Source organism: Odocoileus virginianus, chromosome 15 (genome assembly GCF_023699985.2).
Source record: "Odocoileus virginianus isolate 20LAN1187 ecotype Illinois chromosome 15, Ovbor_1.2, whole genome shotgun sequence".
Lineage (NCBI taxonomy): Eukaryota > Metazoa > Chordata > Mammalia > Artiodactyla > Cervidae > Odocoileus > Odocoileus virginianus.
In genome coordinates, this window is record NC_069688.1 from 48,261,512 (window position 1) to 48,275,019 (window position 13,508).

Genomic DNA, 13,508 nt, shown 5'->3' on the forward strand with positions numbered 1-13,508 from the left:
CACAAATTGTGCCATGCTATGACCAGGGAAATTTCTGAAAATTCTGAAAGAGATGGGAATACCAGACCACCTGACCTGCCTCTTGAGAAACCTATATGCAGCTCAGGAAGCAACAGTTAGAACTGGACATGGAACAACAGACTGGTTCCAAATAGGAAAAGGAGTATGTCAAGACTGTATATTGTCACCTTGCTTATTTAACTTCCATGCAGAGTACATCATGAGAAACACTGGGCTGGAAGAAGCACAAGCTGAAATCAAGATTGCCATGACAAATATCAAGAACCTCCGATATGCAGATGACACCACCGTTACGGCAGAAAGTGAAGATGAACTAAAAAGCCTCTTGATGAAAGTGAAAGAGGAGAGTGAAAAAGTTGGCTTAAAGCTCAACATTCAGAAAACTAAGATCATAGCATCTGGTCCCATCACTTCATGGGAATTAGATGGGGAAACAGTGGAAACAGTGTCAGACTTCATTTTTGGGGGCTCCAAAATCACTGCAGATGGTGACTGCAGCCATGAAATTAAAAGACACTTACTCCTTGGAAGGAAAGTTATGACCAACCTAGAGAGCATATTCAAAAGTAGAGATATTACTTTGCCAACAAACGTCCGTCTAGTCAAGGCTATGGTTTTTCCAGTGGTCATGTATGGATGTGAGAGTTGGGCTGTGAAGAAAGCTGAGCGCTGAAAAATTGATGCTTTTGAACTGTGGTGTTGGAGAAGACTCTTGAGAGTCCCTTGGACTGCAATGAGATCCAACCAGTCCATCCTAAAGGAGATTAGCCCTGGGCATTCATTGGAAGGACTGACGTTGAAGCTGAAACTCCAATATTTCGGCCACCTGATGTGAAGAGCTGACTCACTGGAAAAGACCCTGATGCTGGGAGGGATTGTGGGCAGGAGGAGAAGGGGATGACAGAGGATGAGATAACTGGATGGCGTCACCGACTCCATGGACATGAGTTTGAGTAATCCAGGAGTTGGTGATGGACAGGGAGGCTTGGCGTGCTGCAATTCATGGGGTCGCAAAAAGTCGGACACGACTGAGCAACTGAACTGAACTGATGACCAGGGTTGCCAGATTTAGCAAATATTTGGACCACACTCTGAAAAAGTATTTGTTGTTTGTCCGAAATTCAAATTTAACTCTCTATTTTATCTGGCAACCCTCGCTTGGATCTTTTCAGATGTAACCGCTTTACTGGTTGCATGCCTAATCCTGGCTGTGGCTGCACAGAATTCCATGGTGACCATCAACCACAATTTACTTATCCCCTCTCCCCAGAGATGGAGGCTTCAGTAGTCTCCAGCTCTCTGGTACCACAGACAACACTGAAAAAAATCCTTGGTCTTCTGTCTGCACTGTCACTGCCTGAGTTGGTCTTCAGGGGTAGACATGATATTCTTACTCTTAATCCTCACTACTACTTCCTAAGGTTTTAGCTTATGCTCACCATCTGGATTTTCCCTCTACTCTTGGCCTCCTTGGATATGATAACTTACCTTCATTCCAGCTCTTGTGTATGAAATAAACATTGACCACATCTTGCCTGGCTGGCATCATGGTAAGGCCCATCTGCTTTTCTTTGAGGTCTGTTTCATTCACAGCTTGATCACCTAATCACGTATGTTCTTTTTATCTAAATTTCTGTAACTATTTTCTAAAATGAAAACTCTAAATATGTGCTTTTAATAATTTTTTAAGGGGAAAACACACACCATGACCTACAATGTCCTTCACAATTGGGCCCTGCATACTTCTCTGTGTTCATACTCCAGCCCTACAGTGGGGGTCAGAGGAAGGTACAATACTGACGGTACTGGAATCTTTTTTGTTTATAAAATCTTTTCGAATATTTTTCTAAGTTGGGAGTGAGTTACGATGACTGACTTTCAGGGTGTATAAAGCATTCATTGTCTACAATATCTGACATGTTTCTAGTCAAATTCTCATTTCCTCACCCTGTGTCCTAAGTGGCCCTGTGACTCCAGGGTCGGTGGTTTCTTGAGGTTTCAGCAAGTTCTCTACGTGAATGCTGTAAATTCTTGTAAATTGAAAAATGAATAAATGAATTTTGTAAATTCATATATCTGATCATTTTAGCCATTTTCTCCTCATTTATCACAAAATCTAAATTCATGTGATCATTCACCAAAATTTTACTTACTTTTTATTATTCATACAACACACTTTGTGTGAATTACACTGAAAGAAGCAGGACTCCTATTTGTTTTTTCTATCCATAGTACAAATAATAAAACAAAGTTCATAATACTAATGAGCTCATAATAATCCATAATAAAACAAAGTCAGTTTGATTTTGTGTTTAAAAGAAAAAAATTCTTATTATTACTGGGACCTGGACTGACGGTTAACTGCAGAAAAACCTATCTCAATGTGCTCTCAGAATGGCCTTGGATGCATTTCCTGTAAAGGATAATGTTGGTCTAGACCCTGACCAGAATTCTAGTTCCCCTTTTTCTCACCAAATTTCTACTTTGGGGGCCAATTCAGTGGGTACAAAGTGGTATCTCAATGACATTACAATTGCATTTCTTCCATCACCTATGAGTTCAAGCATCTCTTCACATCCAGGATAGCCAAGCAGGTGTCTCCTTACAAAAGCTGCCTATTCATGCCCTTTGTCCATAATTTTATTCATTTCTCCAGGGAAACTTTAAGGCAAGACTATGGATCTTTACATTTTAACTAAAGCACACAGATTTTAACATAGACACTTGTGTGATCACCATAGGAAAGTCACAGACCATGAACAAATAAGAAAAATATTGAAAAGCAGGCACAATTTTCTCACGCACTACAAACACATCTGTGTAGCCTTCATTTTTCCTACCTCAGTCTCTGTCTCCCTTTCTCCAAATTATGTAAATATTTTATACAATATCGTAACAATTACTTTTTAATTTGCTTCTTGTCCCCTGTAATACATCTTCAGTATCTTCCTACGTCACTAAATACAATTGTGGAAAATAGTCTTAATGTCTAAGTACTATTATATTGGATTAAGATAAAATGCTATAAACTTTATTTTCCTCTTATTGATTCTATAAATGATGTCTAATACTTTGCTACCTTAAATAGCACTTCATCTAATTATCTTTATGGCAAAATAGCCATACATACTTCACTTTTTCATTAATATATATTCTCAGAAGTGAAATTAATAGGTCAAAGGCAAAATATTTTCGAGGCTTTTAATTCAATTTGTCAAATTGCTCCTGGAAAGGTTAAAACAGTTTATATTCACAATAACTGTATGACTTCCTGTTTCCTCAAACTGTCTCTTTCCAAGTTGGTATGCAAAGCAGGTTACATTATTTTATTTGCAGTTCCTTGATTGCTAAAGAATAGAATAGTCTTCCATTTGGCTTCTGGTTCTTTGTGTTTCTTTATATTCTTTGTCTCTGTTTTTAAAATTTATTCATTTATTGTAACAGTTTATTGTTCTGTCTTTTGCTCATTTTTCTCTAAGGGAATTCAAATTTTCTTGATTTGAAGTAAATATTTAAAGTTAAGAGATAAAAGAGAAAGCAAAGGAAAACCATTTTATATCCTAAAATTTTAGAAGTCTTTATGACTATATTTCAGAAGATTTTAAGTGAAAACATGTGTTTTCAGCAGGCCAATTTCTTAAATTTTGAAATGAGAAAAGATCACTGAACTTAAACAAATTGGTCCCCTGATTCTTCATGCTATCTGTTTTAAAAAATAGTCTTACAATTTTGTTTTGAAATTTTAATAAGCCTTTTAAAAATAATCAATCAATCATAAATTTAAAAAACAAATACCATATCTAGCAATAAAGAGAAATAAATAAAAGTTGTTTGGTCAAGCACTTATTCTAGATCTTACAAGTTTTTACTTTTCCATACCTTCTCTACCTGAAAAATTTCTCCCCTAAAAAAATGTTAGCTTAGAAGAGTAAAGAATTTTAAAAACAAATGCAATACAAATACAGATAGAATGCTTTCTGGGTCCCCTAGTTTTGCACAGGGGATCTGTCAGTTTCTCTCCATCATGTTCCCTTGCTGTTGTTGCTGTGGACTCACTAAGTCCTGTCCAACTCTTCTGCACCCCCATGGCCCAGCAGGCTCCTCTGTCCATGGGATTCTCCAGGTAAGAATACTAGAGTGGGCTGCCATTTCCTTCTCCAGGGGATCTTCCCAACCCAGGGATCAAACCTGAGTCTCCTGCATTGCAGGTGAACTCTTTACCACTGAGCTGCCTGGGAATCCAATTTCCCTTACTCAGTCCACAAATACATTGAATAAATATTTGCTGTGTGTTCCCCTATATGCCAGGCAGCATCCTTACACTTGAGATCAGCAGAAAACAAGATGAGGTCCCTGATCTCATGGTGCTTACAGTCCAGAAGGAGACAGAATATAATTAAGTAGATGAATAAATAAATGAACGACACAATTAGGTTTAATATGCTTCAAAAAAGGGGGGCTTCCTTGGTGGCTCAGACGGTAAAGAATCTGCCTGCAATGCAGTAGACCCAGGTTTGATCCCTGGATTGGGAAGATCCCCCCTGGAGAATGGAATGGCTACCCACATCAGTATTCTGACCTGGAGAATTCCATGTACTACAGTCCATGGGGTTGCAAAGAGTCAGACATGACTGTGAGACTTTCACTTTCACTTTATGCCAAAAACAAGACTGGCGAGGCTACTTTTTACTAGGTAGTTGTATTATTTACTCATTTCCTTCATACCACACATCAATATTTTGTTTGTTTATTTATCACCATCATTTCTCATTAGCTACACATGTATATGAAGGCAAGGAACTTGCCATTAATACTGCTGCCTTCTCAGTGTTTGACATTTTTCAGATAATATTCATTCCATAAATCTGTTGAATAAATAAATGAATAATGGTTCCATGAGCAGTCTAGCAAAAAACAAAACTAAGACACTAGCATCACACAATCCTATTTGACCTTATACAAGAAATATCTGTTCTCCTTGATTCCCTCTGTTGTTAGTCTCTAAGCCATTCACCTGTAGATGGCAAAACAGCCCTGTTATCACATGGTGACTGTCAAAGTTTTCTACATGACTTATACACACTGATATTGCTTTGTCCACATGCATGTTAGTCCAATAAACAGAACGCTAATAGATGTGTCTCCTGTTTCTGAAAACTGTCTTAATGTCCTCTGATGAGTGTTGCTGGCTTAAGGGTTCATGATCCTTAGTGTAGGAATAAAACCTCAGCAACCTGTTGTTAGGGGGGCTGCCCAGGTGGCTCAGTGCTAAAGAATCCACCTGCCAATGCAGGAGACACAGGTTCAATCCCTGGGTCAGGAAGATCCCCTGGAGAAGGAAATGGCAACCCACTCCAGTATTCTTGCCTGGCAAATCCCATGGACAGAGGAGCCTGGCGGGCTACAGTCCATGGGGTCACAAAAAGTCAGACACGACTTAGCGACTAAATGACAACAAACCTATTGTTACATCTTCCTGAATTTGTTTCCTCAAGAAAGTTTCCCGAACCTAAGTTTTGTAAATGTTGGTAGCTGCAAACAGTAAAAGGCAGTGTCATGAGCTGGTGTCATGAGTTTATACTCCTAGAGCTGCCATAACAAATACCACAAACTTGGAAGTTTAAAACCACAGAAACATATTCTCTCATAGTTCTAGGGCCAGACATTCCAAGTGAAGGTGCTGGCAGGGTTGGTACCTTCTGAAGGTTCCTAGCTTCCCCGGCTTCTGGTGGTTGCTGGCAGTGCCTGGCTTCCCTGGACTTGCAGACCCAGCATTCTAACCTGCCTCCATCTGCAGTGGTGTTCTCTTCTGTGCTTCTGTGTCTCTTCCCCCTTTTTCTTCTCTTCTGAGGATGTGTCATTGGATTTAAGGCCCACCATAATCCAGGATGATCTCATCTAGAGATACTTAACTTACTGTACCTGCAAAGACCTTTTTCCCCAACAAGGTCATATTTACAGGATCTAGTACTTAGGGTATGAACATATAATTTTTGAGAGAGTTATCATCAACCCATGTATCTGCGATTCCCTCGTATGATTGGAAGTCCTATGATTTGAATGCATGGCTTGTTCTCGTATGACAGCCACTGTAGCTAAAAAGTCATCACACTTTCTTTTAAAGCATTTCATGGTGAACATATAGGCATGTCTCAGAGATTTTGTGGGGTTTGCCTCCAGACAACCTCAAAGAGCAAATACTGAAATAAAGGGAATCACAGCAACATTTTGGTTTCCTAGTGTATATAAAAATTACATTTACTGTAGTCTATTAAGCACACAATAGCATTATGCCTAAAAAACAATGTACATACCTTAATTAAAAAAACCTTATTGCTAAAAAGGCTAACCATGGCCTTTCAGTGAGTCATAATCTTTTTTTTTTTGACTTCTTTTTTTTTCATCTTTTTTGCAGGTGGAATGTCTTGCCTGGAGTTGATGGCTGCTGACTGATCAGAGTGGTGGTTGCTGAAGGGTGGGGTGGTTGTGGCCATTTCTTAAAATGAGACAATTCCTTAAAATGAGCCGAATTGATTGTTTTTCAAGAATGATGTCTCTGCAGCATGCAATGTTGTGCTTAAGAGCACGATGCTCTGCACCATTTTACCCACAACAGAATTTCTTCAGAGACTGGAGTAAATCCTCTCAAACCCTCCTGCTGCTTTATCAACTGAGTTTTTAGGATAGTCTAAATCTTTATTATCATTTCAACAGTCTTCACAACATCGTAACCAGAAGCAGATGCCATCTCAAGAAACCACATACTTTGCTCATCCATAAGAAGCAACTACACATTCATGAAAGTTTTATCATGAGGCTGCGGCAATTCCGTCACATCTTCAGGCTCCACTTCTAGTTCTCGTCCAATTTTCACTACATCTGCAGTTACTTCCTCCACTGAATCTTGAACCCCTCAAAGTATCCCATGAAGGTAATGTTGATATTTTGACCTCTTTCCACAAACCACATTCTTAAAGCATCTAGAATGGTGAATCCTTTCCAGAAGGTCTTCAATCTTGCCCAAATTCATGAAAAGAATCACTATTTATGGCAGGTATAGCCTTAAAAATGTATTTATTAAATAATAAGACTGGAAAGTTGAAACTACTCTTTGATCCATGGACTGCAGAATGGATGTTGTGTTAGTAGGCATGAAAATAGCAACAATCTTGTGGTATCTCTCAATCCTTGCTCTTGGGTGACCACATGCATCGTCAATGGACAATATTAACATTTTGAAAGGGGTCTTTTTCTGAACAGTAGGTTCCAACAGTGGGCTTAAAATATTCAATAAACCATGTCGTAAACACATGTGCTGTCATCCAGGTTTCGTTGTTGCATTTATAGCTATGCAGGTCCTAAATGGCATTTTCTTCTGATCTACATTGATAATTGGGGGCTTCCCTAATAGCTCAGTTGGCAAAGAATCCACCTGCAATGCAGGAGACCCTGGTTCGATTCCTGGGTCAGGAAGATCCACTGGAGAAGGGACAGGCTACCCACTCCACTATTCTTGGGCTTCCCTTGTGGCTCAGCTGATAAAGAATCCACCTGCAATGCGGGAGACCTGGGTTCGATCCCTGGGTTGGGATGATCCCCTGGAGAAGGGAAAGGCTTCCCAATCCAGTATTCTGGCCTGGAGAATTTCATGGACTGTAAAGTCCATGGGGTCGCAAAGAGTCGGACACCACTGAACCACTTTCACTTAGCGTAGCCACCTTCATGAATTATCTTAGTAAGATCTTCTGCGTAACTTCTTGCAGCTTCTACGTCAGCACTGGCTCCTTCACCTTGCACTTTTATAAGTAAATGAGATGATACTTTTTCTTAAACCTCATACACTGACTTCTGCTAGCTTCAAACTCTTACTCCCTAGCTTTCTCACCTCTCTCGGCTGTCATAGAATGGAAGAGAGTCAGGGCTTTGCTCTGGATCGGGCTCTGGCTTACAGAAATGTTGTGGCTGGTTTGATTTTCTACCCAGAGCCCTAAAGTTCTCTCCATGTTGGCAACAGGCTGTTTTGTTTTCTTATCATTTGTGTGGCCACTGGATTAGCACATTTAATTTCCGTCAAGAGCTTTTCCTTTGCATTCACAACCTGGCTACCTGCTTGGAGCAAGAGACCTAGCTTTTGGCCTCTCTTGGCTTTTGACATGCCTTCCTCACCAGGCTTAATGATTTCTAGCTGTTGATTTAAAGTGAGAGATGTGATTCTCTTGGTAAATGTCATATTGCACTTGAAAATATGTGGGTTATTTTCAAATATCTTTTGATAATTTGTTTCTAACATAGTTATCTTTTGATAATTCTAACACAGTGATAAGAGAACAGACTGTATGTTTTCAATACCTTTAAACCATGAAAATTTTGCACCCTGTTTTATGTCCCTGGATATGTTCCAGTGTCTCCTAGTTTATAGTTTATGATAACTTGGATAGAATGTATATCCTATTGTTGTGTGAAAACTGTGTAAGTCTTAACTATGTTGACTTGGTTCATGGTACTTTTCAGGTCTACTATATCCTTCTACTTTTCTGTATATTCATTCTATTAATTTTTGAGAGTTTGATATTGAAACTCCAACTAAAATTTTAATTTACTACTTAAAAATAATTGTAATATATAGTGGAACTATATGTAATTTTGTTCTGTATTTTCTGTAAATGTATTATCATACTTTCATAATTTAAAAAATAAAGACAATTTTGAAAAAAGAAAGTGAGAGAGGTAAGACTTATCCTTTCACTTGAACACTTAGAGACCATTGTTGGCGTTATCAATTGGCCTAATTTCAGTATTGTGTCTCCAGGCAGAGGGGGGCCTGAGGAGAGGGAGAGAGATGGGGGAACAGCTTGTTGGTGGAGAAATTATAACACATAAATTTATCAATTAAGCTTGCCATCATATGTGGATGTGGTTTGTGATATCCCAAAACAATTACAATAGCAACGTCAAAGATCACTGATCACAGACCACCATATCAAACACAACAATAATGAAGAAGTTTGAAATATGGAGAAAATTACCAAAATGTGACACAGGCAGATGCTATTGGAAAAATGATGCCAACAGACTTGTTCCATGCAGGGTTTCCACAAACATCCAATTTTTTAAAAAGCATCTGTAAAGCACCATAAACTGAAGCTCAGTAAAACACTTTGTATTACATTTTGAATGGACTTTCTTTCCTAAAAAAAAAAATGATGAGGCAACACACAAGCTACATGTTTTGTACTCTAGTTTATAAATATCTATAGAATATAAACATCTACTTGATGAGCATGGAGATATAAACAGAAATATGGCTTAGACGTTTCCCAAAACTGGCATGATGGAACAAAACTACAAGTGGCTAAAACAGGTTTCTAAAAAAAAAGAAAGAAAATATGTGTCAATTGCATCTGAGTTAAGAAGGTACTTCTTATTAATCTTAGTGATTTACACACAAAGGGATAACCCAAAGTACACAACTAGTTCAAAGCATCAAAAAGAACAAAACCATGGAAAGAAGAAATGAGAATCTAATGAAATAACAGTGAGGTTGATTTCACTGTTAATGTCATGTCTGGTGATAAGAGTCAAACTTTCCAGGGTCTGTTCTCAGGTTGGGTGTGTCCTTGAAATGTCAAAGTGAAGCATATGGGAACGCACAGCCATGAAGATTCTCCAGGGCCTGTTAGGATAGCCTCCAAAGACGCAGACTGATGGTTTCTGGATTCTCATGGTTTATAGCCTTGTGCAGATGTTCCATTACAGTGACTCTCAAGTGCTGGGGTGCATCAGAATCACCAGGAGAACTTTGGTAAAATGGAGATGACCGAGCCAACTCCCAGGGATTTTCATTCAGTAGGTCTGGGATGTGGCAAAGAATCTGCCTTTTTAATAAGGTCCCAGGCAGGGCTGATGCTGCTGGTCTGGAGACCAGAGTGGGTAGCATGGATCTATGGCAAATTGAAACGACTGAATCCTTTTTGTGCGTTCGATTTATTTCACATATAGACTCAGAAAGCACTGTGTCTACAGTGATGCCCCACATCAATTATCCATGATGTCCACGAGACAGACTGTCTTCATCCTCAAGTCTCCCCTCTTAGGTAGATGTCAACACCACATACAGGTGGACCAGGCAGTTACCTACATGGTAAGACTTGAGGACCACCTGCTCCAAGACCTCTACTTATTCTCTGGGCTGGAATCCCATCCTAGGACTCTCTCTGGGAACAGACACTGTCATCTCCTGACATGAAAATGCAAGTGCTCTTGGGACACTAATACCTGCTGTAAAGTGAGCTCTTACCAAATGCCAAACCTTCTACTGACACAACCTCCTCTAATCCTCACCACAGTTCCAGGAGGCAGGTATCAGCATCCCCGTCTAAAGAGAAGTTAAGCTGCTTGTGAAAAGCAACATGGCTGGTGACAGAACAACATGTGATTTGAATCTAGGTCTGTTTAATGCCAAAGGCCATGATTTTAACCACTACCTATATTTATCTTGTAAGTTTATCTTGCAAATTAAACAATAAATGGCCACCAGACATTAACATCTCACAGAGAAAAATCATAGCATAGTCTATATGGAAAACTAGCTGGAGGAATGGAAGCTTGATGAGGTGGAGAGTCTGGACATTTTGGGACCATTGCAAACACCTGGGCAAACCAGGGCAAAGTTAGGGGTGTTGCAGTGAAGAGGAAGCAAAGAACACATCTCCATACCCTGCAGACACTGGGAGGATAGAAAGAAAGCAATGGAGGTGTGTGCGCTTAGTCGTTCAGTCGTGTCCAACTCTTTGTGACCGCAGGGACTGTAGCCCAGCAGGATCCTCTGTCCACAGGGATTCTCTAGGCAAGAATACTGGAGTGGGTTGCCATGCCCTGCTCCAGGGGATCCTCCCAGCCCAGGGGTTGAACCCAGGTCTCCCACATTGCAGGTGGATTCTTTACCATCTGAGCCACCAGGGGGGAGATGACAAACTTCACAGTGTTATCAGTAAAGAACTGCTAGACAAACATGGATATGCAATACTTTCCATATGTTTTTGGCAAGCTATACTCTGTGCTGATACTATAGGATCCAACTCTATTTTAATTGCAGTGGAAAGCAGGACAGTGAATTCGTTTGTTTCCCTTTTTATTTTTTTGTATATGCATTGGTCTGTTAAAGGTCTTTATTTTTTCAGTTTAAAAAATATTTGTTTTTTGATTTATTTCTTCATTTGACTGGTCTGGGTCTTCAGTCATCGCAGCAGGATCCTTTAGCTATGGCATGCAAACTCATAGTTGTGGAACGTGGGCTCTAGTTCCCTGACCAGGGATTGAACGTGGGTCCCCTGCTTTGGGAGCAAGAAGTCTTAACCACTGGACCACCAGGGACGTCCCAAAAGATCTTTAAATTCAGACTTTTGTTGTTTTCTTCAAACTGATTGTATGTGTAAATGTGATTCTGGAATGCTGTCAAAGGAACTAGTAATTCCTTTACCTTAATTAAGTTCACTTGCTTGGTAAATTATAACTACTCCTTTTAATTATTTTTGTATATATTGTTGGAGATTAAAAGAAGTGGTATAATTAATGCAAAAATTGCTTCTCTTTTGAAAGGTGTGGATTCTGCCTGGACTAGTGTAATAATGAAGCCAGAATGCTGAAAATGGCTCAAGGCACTAGTACCAACTCAATGTGCAATACACCACAGCCCAAGAAGATGCTTCTTTTGAAAAGCCAAGAACCTGTGGTAGTTTGTGCATTTTATGCATTTGGGGTCAGGATGCTACAAGGAGTCCATTTATACAGTGGTGTTCAAAGCACAGAGAGAAAACACACTGGCAGGGGAGACACCTAGACCTGAATTAAATTTATCCTCCTCTCACCAAAGCCTGAGACCGCCAGTGAATTACTGCACTTGTACTTCCTCAGCCATTAAAGACAGACAATGTCTAAGAAAACAGACCTCACTGGTCCTGTAGTCGGTGACAGAAACAACGCTGGTCCCCACTTTCCCCCATCCCTTTTGTCCTCAAACATCTGTGTCCTTCTATCTGCAATGACAAATGGGATCAGTTCAAATTCCGGAAACAATCGAGGGTCATTCTAAGAGTATTAGCTCTGACTTGAAATATGAAAAATAAATAAACCCTAGTCGAAGTAGGTTCTGAGATTTTTTTTTTTTTTCTGTTTTCAAAACTAAAGAATCAGCTTCTTAAAATCTGAATGACTCACAAGAACTCTGAGTTCATGATTTCCTTTATTTATTTTTACCAAGTCGGAGGTGACCTGGGTTTCCTTAAAGGTGTTGACCCTTGAGCTGATTTTTAGAGGCACTAAATGAATTTCCATCACTGGGTCCTGGGCCCTGAGCAAACAGTTAAGAACAGCCACCAGTTTTTGAGAGTTGAGTGTGTGCTAAATACACATACTTCGTGAATACAACCTCAGATAATTCTGATTAGTAGCTTTTTAAAATTATTCCTACTTGGTATAATGGGCAAACGCGTCGAGTACCTCCCCTCCCTGGCAGTCACTTAGTTCTGAAAGGGACAAGCTGGGATTGAAACTTAAGAAGTTCTGTGATATACAACCTTTACAATGAGCACCTTTCCATACATAATCCAGAACAAAAGAGGCTGACATTATGAAAACAAAATTTGTGACTCACAGAATTGTGACTGGTGTAGAGTGACTCTTTGGCACTATTAAAGCTGGAGGTACCAATATTTTTATGATATTTACTCTCCATATATCATTTAAGATGAACTCTTTCTTGGAGTTTTCCCATTAGGAGAAATCTAATATTTTATTTGTTTGACTCACCCTTCTATTTCTAGAGAAAGAATTATACAATCCTGTGAGATAGCTTTCAATTGCACTTACCATAAACTTAGAATAAGAAAAGCATTGACACTGTAACCCGTTACTGCATTCCAGATATGCTAGTATTGAGTTGGTGAAAAAGTTTGTTCAGGTTTACATCATCCAGAAAAACCTGAACGTACAATGGTATGGAAAAACCCGAATGAACTTTTTGGCCAACCCAATATTTTTACTCTGCTTGATTTCATTGCTTAAGAATGCTGATCCGGAAGACCTAAATAGCTGTTTCTCCAGAGAAGACATACAGATTGCCAACAGACACATGAAAAGATGCTCAGTATCACTAATTATTCAAGAAATGCAAATCAAAACTACAAGGAGGTATCACACCAGTCAGAATACCCATCATTAAAAAGTCTACAAATAACAAATACTGGAGAGGATGTGGTGAAAAGGGACATATGATCCACCAGTCTCACTTCTAGGCATATATCCAGGCAAAACTATAATTCAAAATGATACATATACCCCTATGTTCAGTGTAGCACTATTTACAACAGCCAGAACATGGAAATCACCTAACTATCCATCAGTGGATGAAGGCGTAAAGAAAATGTGATGTTTATACATGCAACGGAATATTACTCAGTTATAAAAAAGAATGAAATAACGCCATTTAC

At 39.3% G+C, this 13,508-nt stretch overlaps 1 protein-coding gene across 3 annotated transcripts in view; it reads right to left on the reverse strand.

Annotated features, from left to right (window-relative positions):
• The window catches only part of GRHL2 (grainyhead like transcription factor 2), a 169,980-nt gene that overhangs the window by 63,876 nt on the left and 92,596 nt on the right, over positions 1-13,508 (reverse strand). The window lies entirely within an intron of this gene.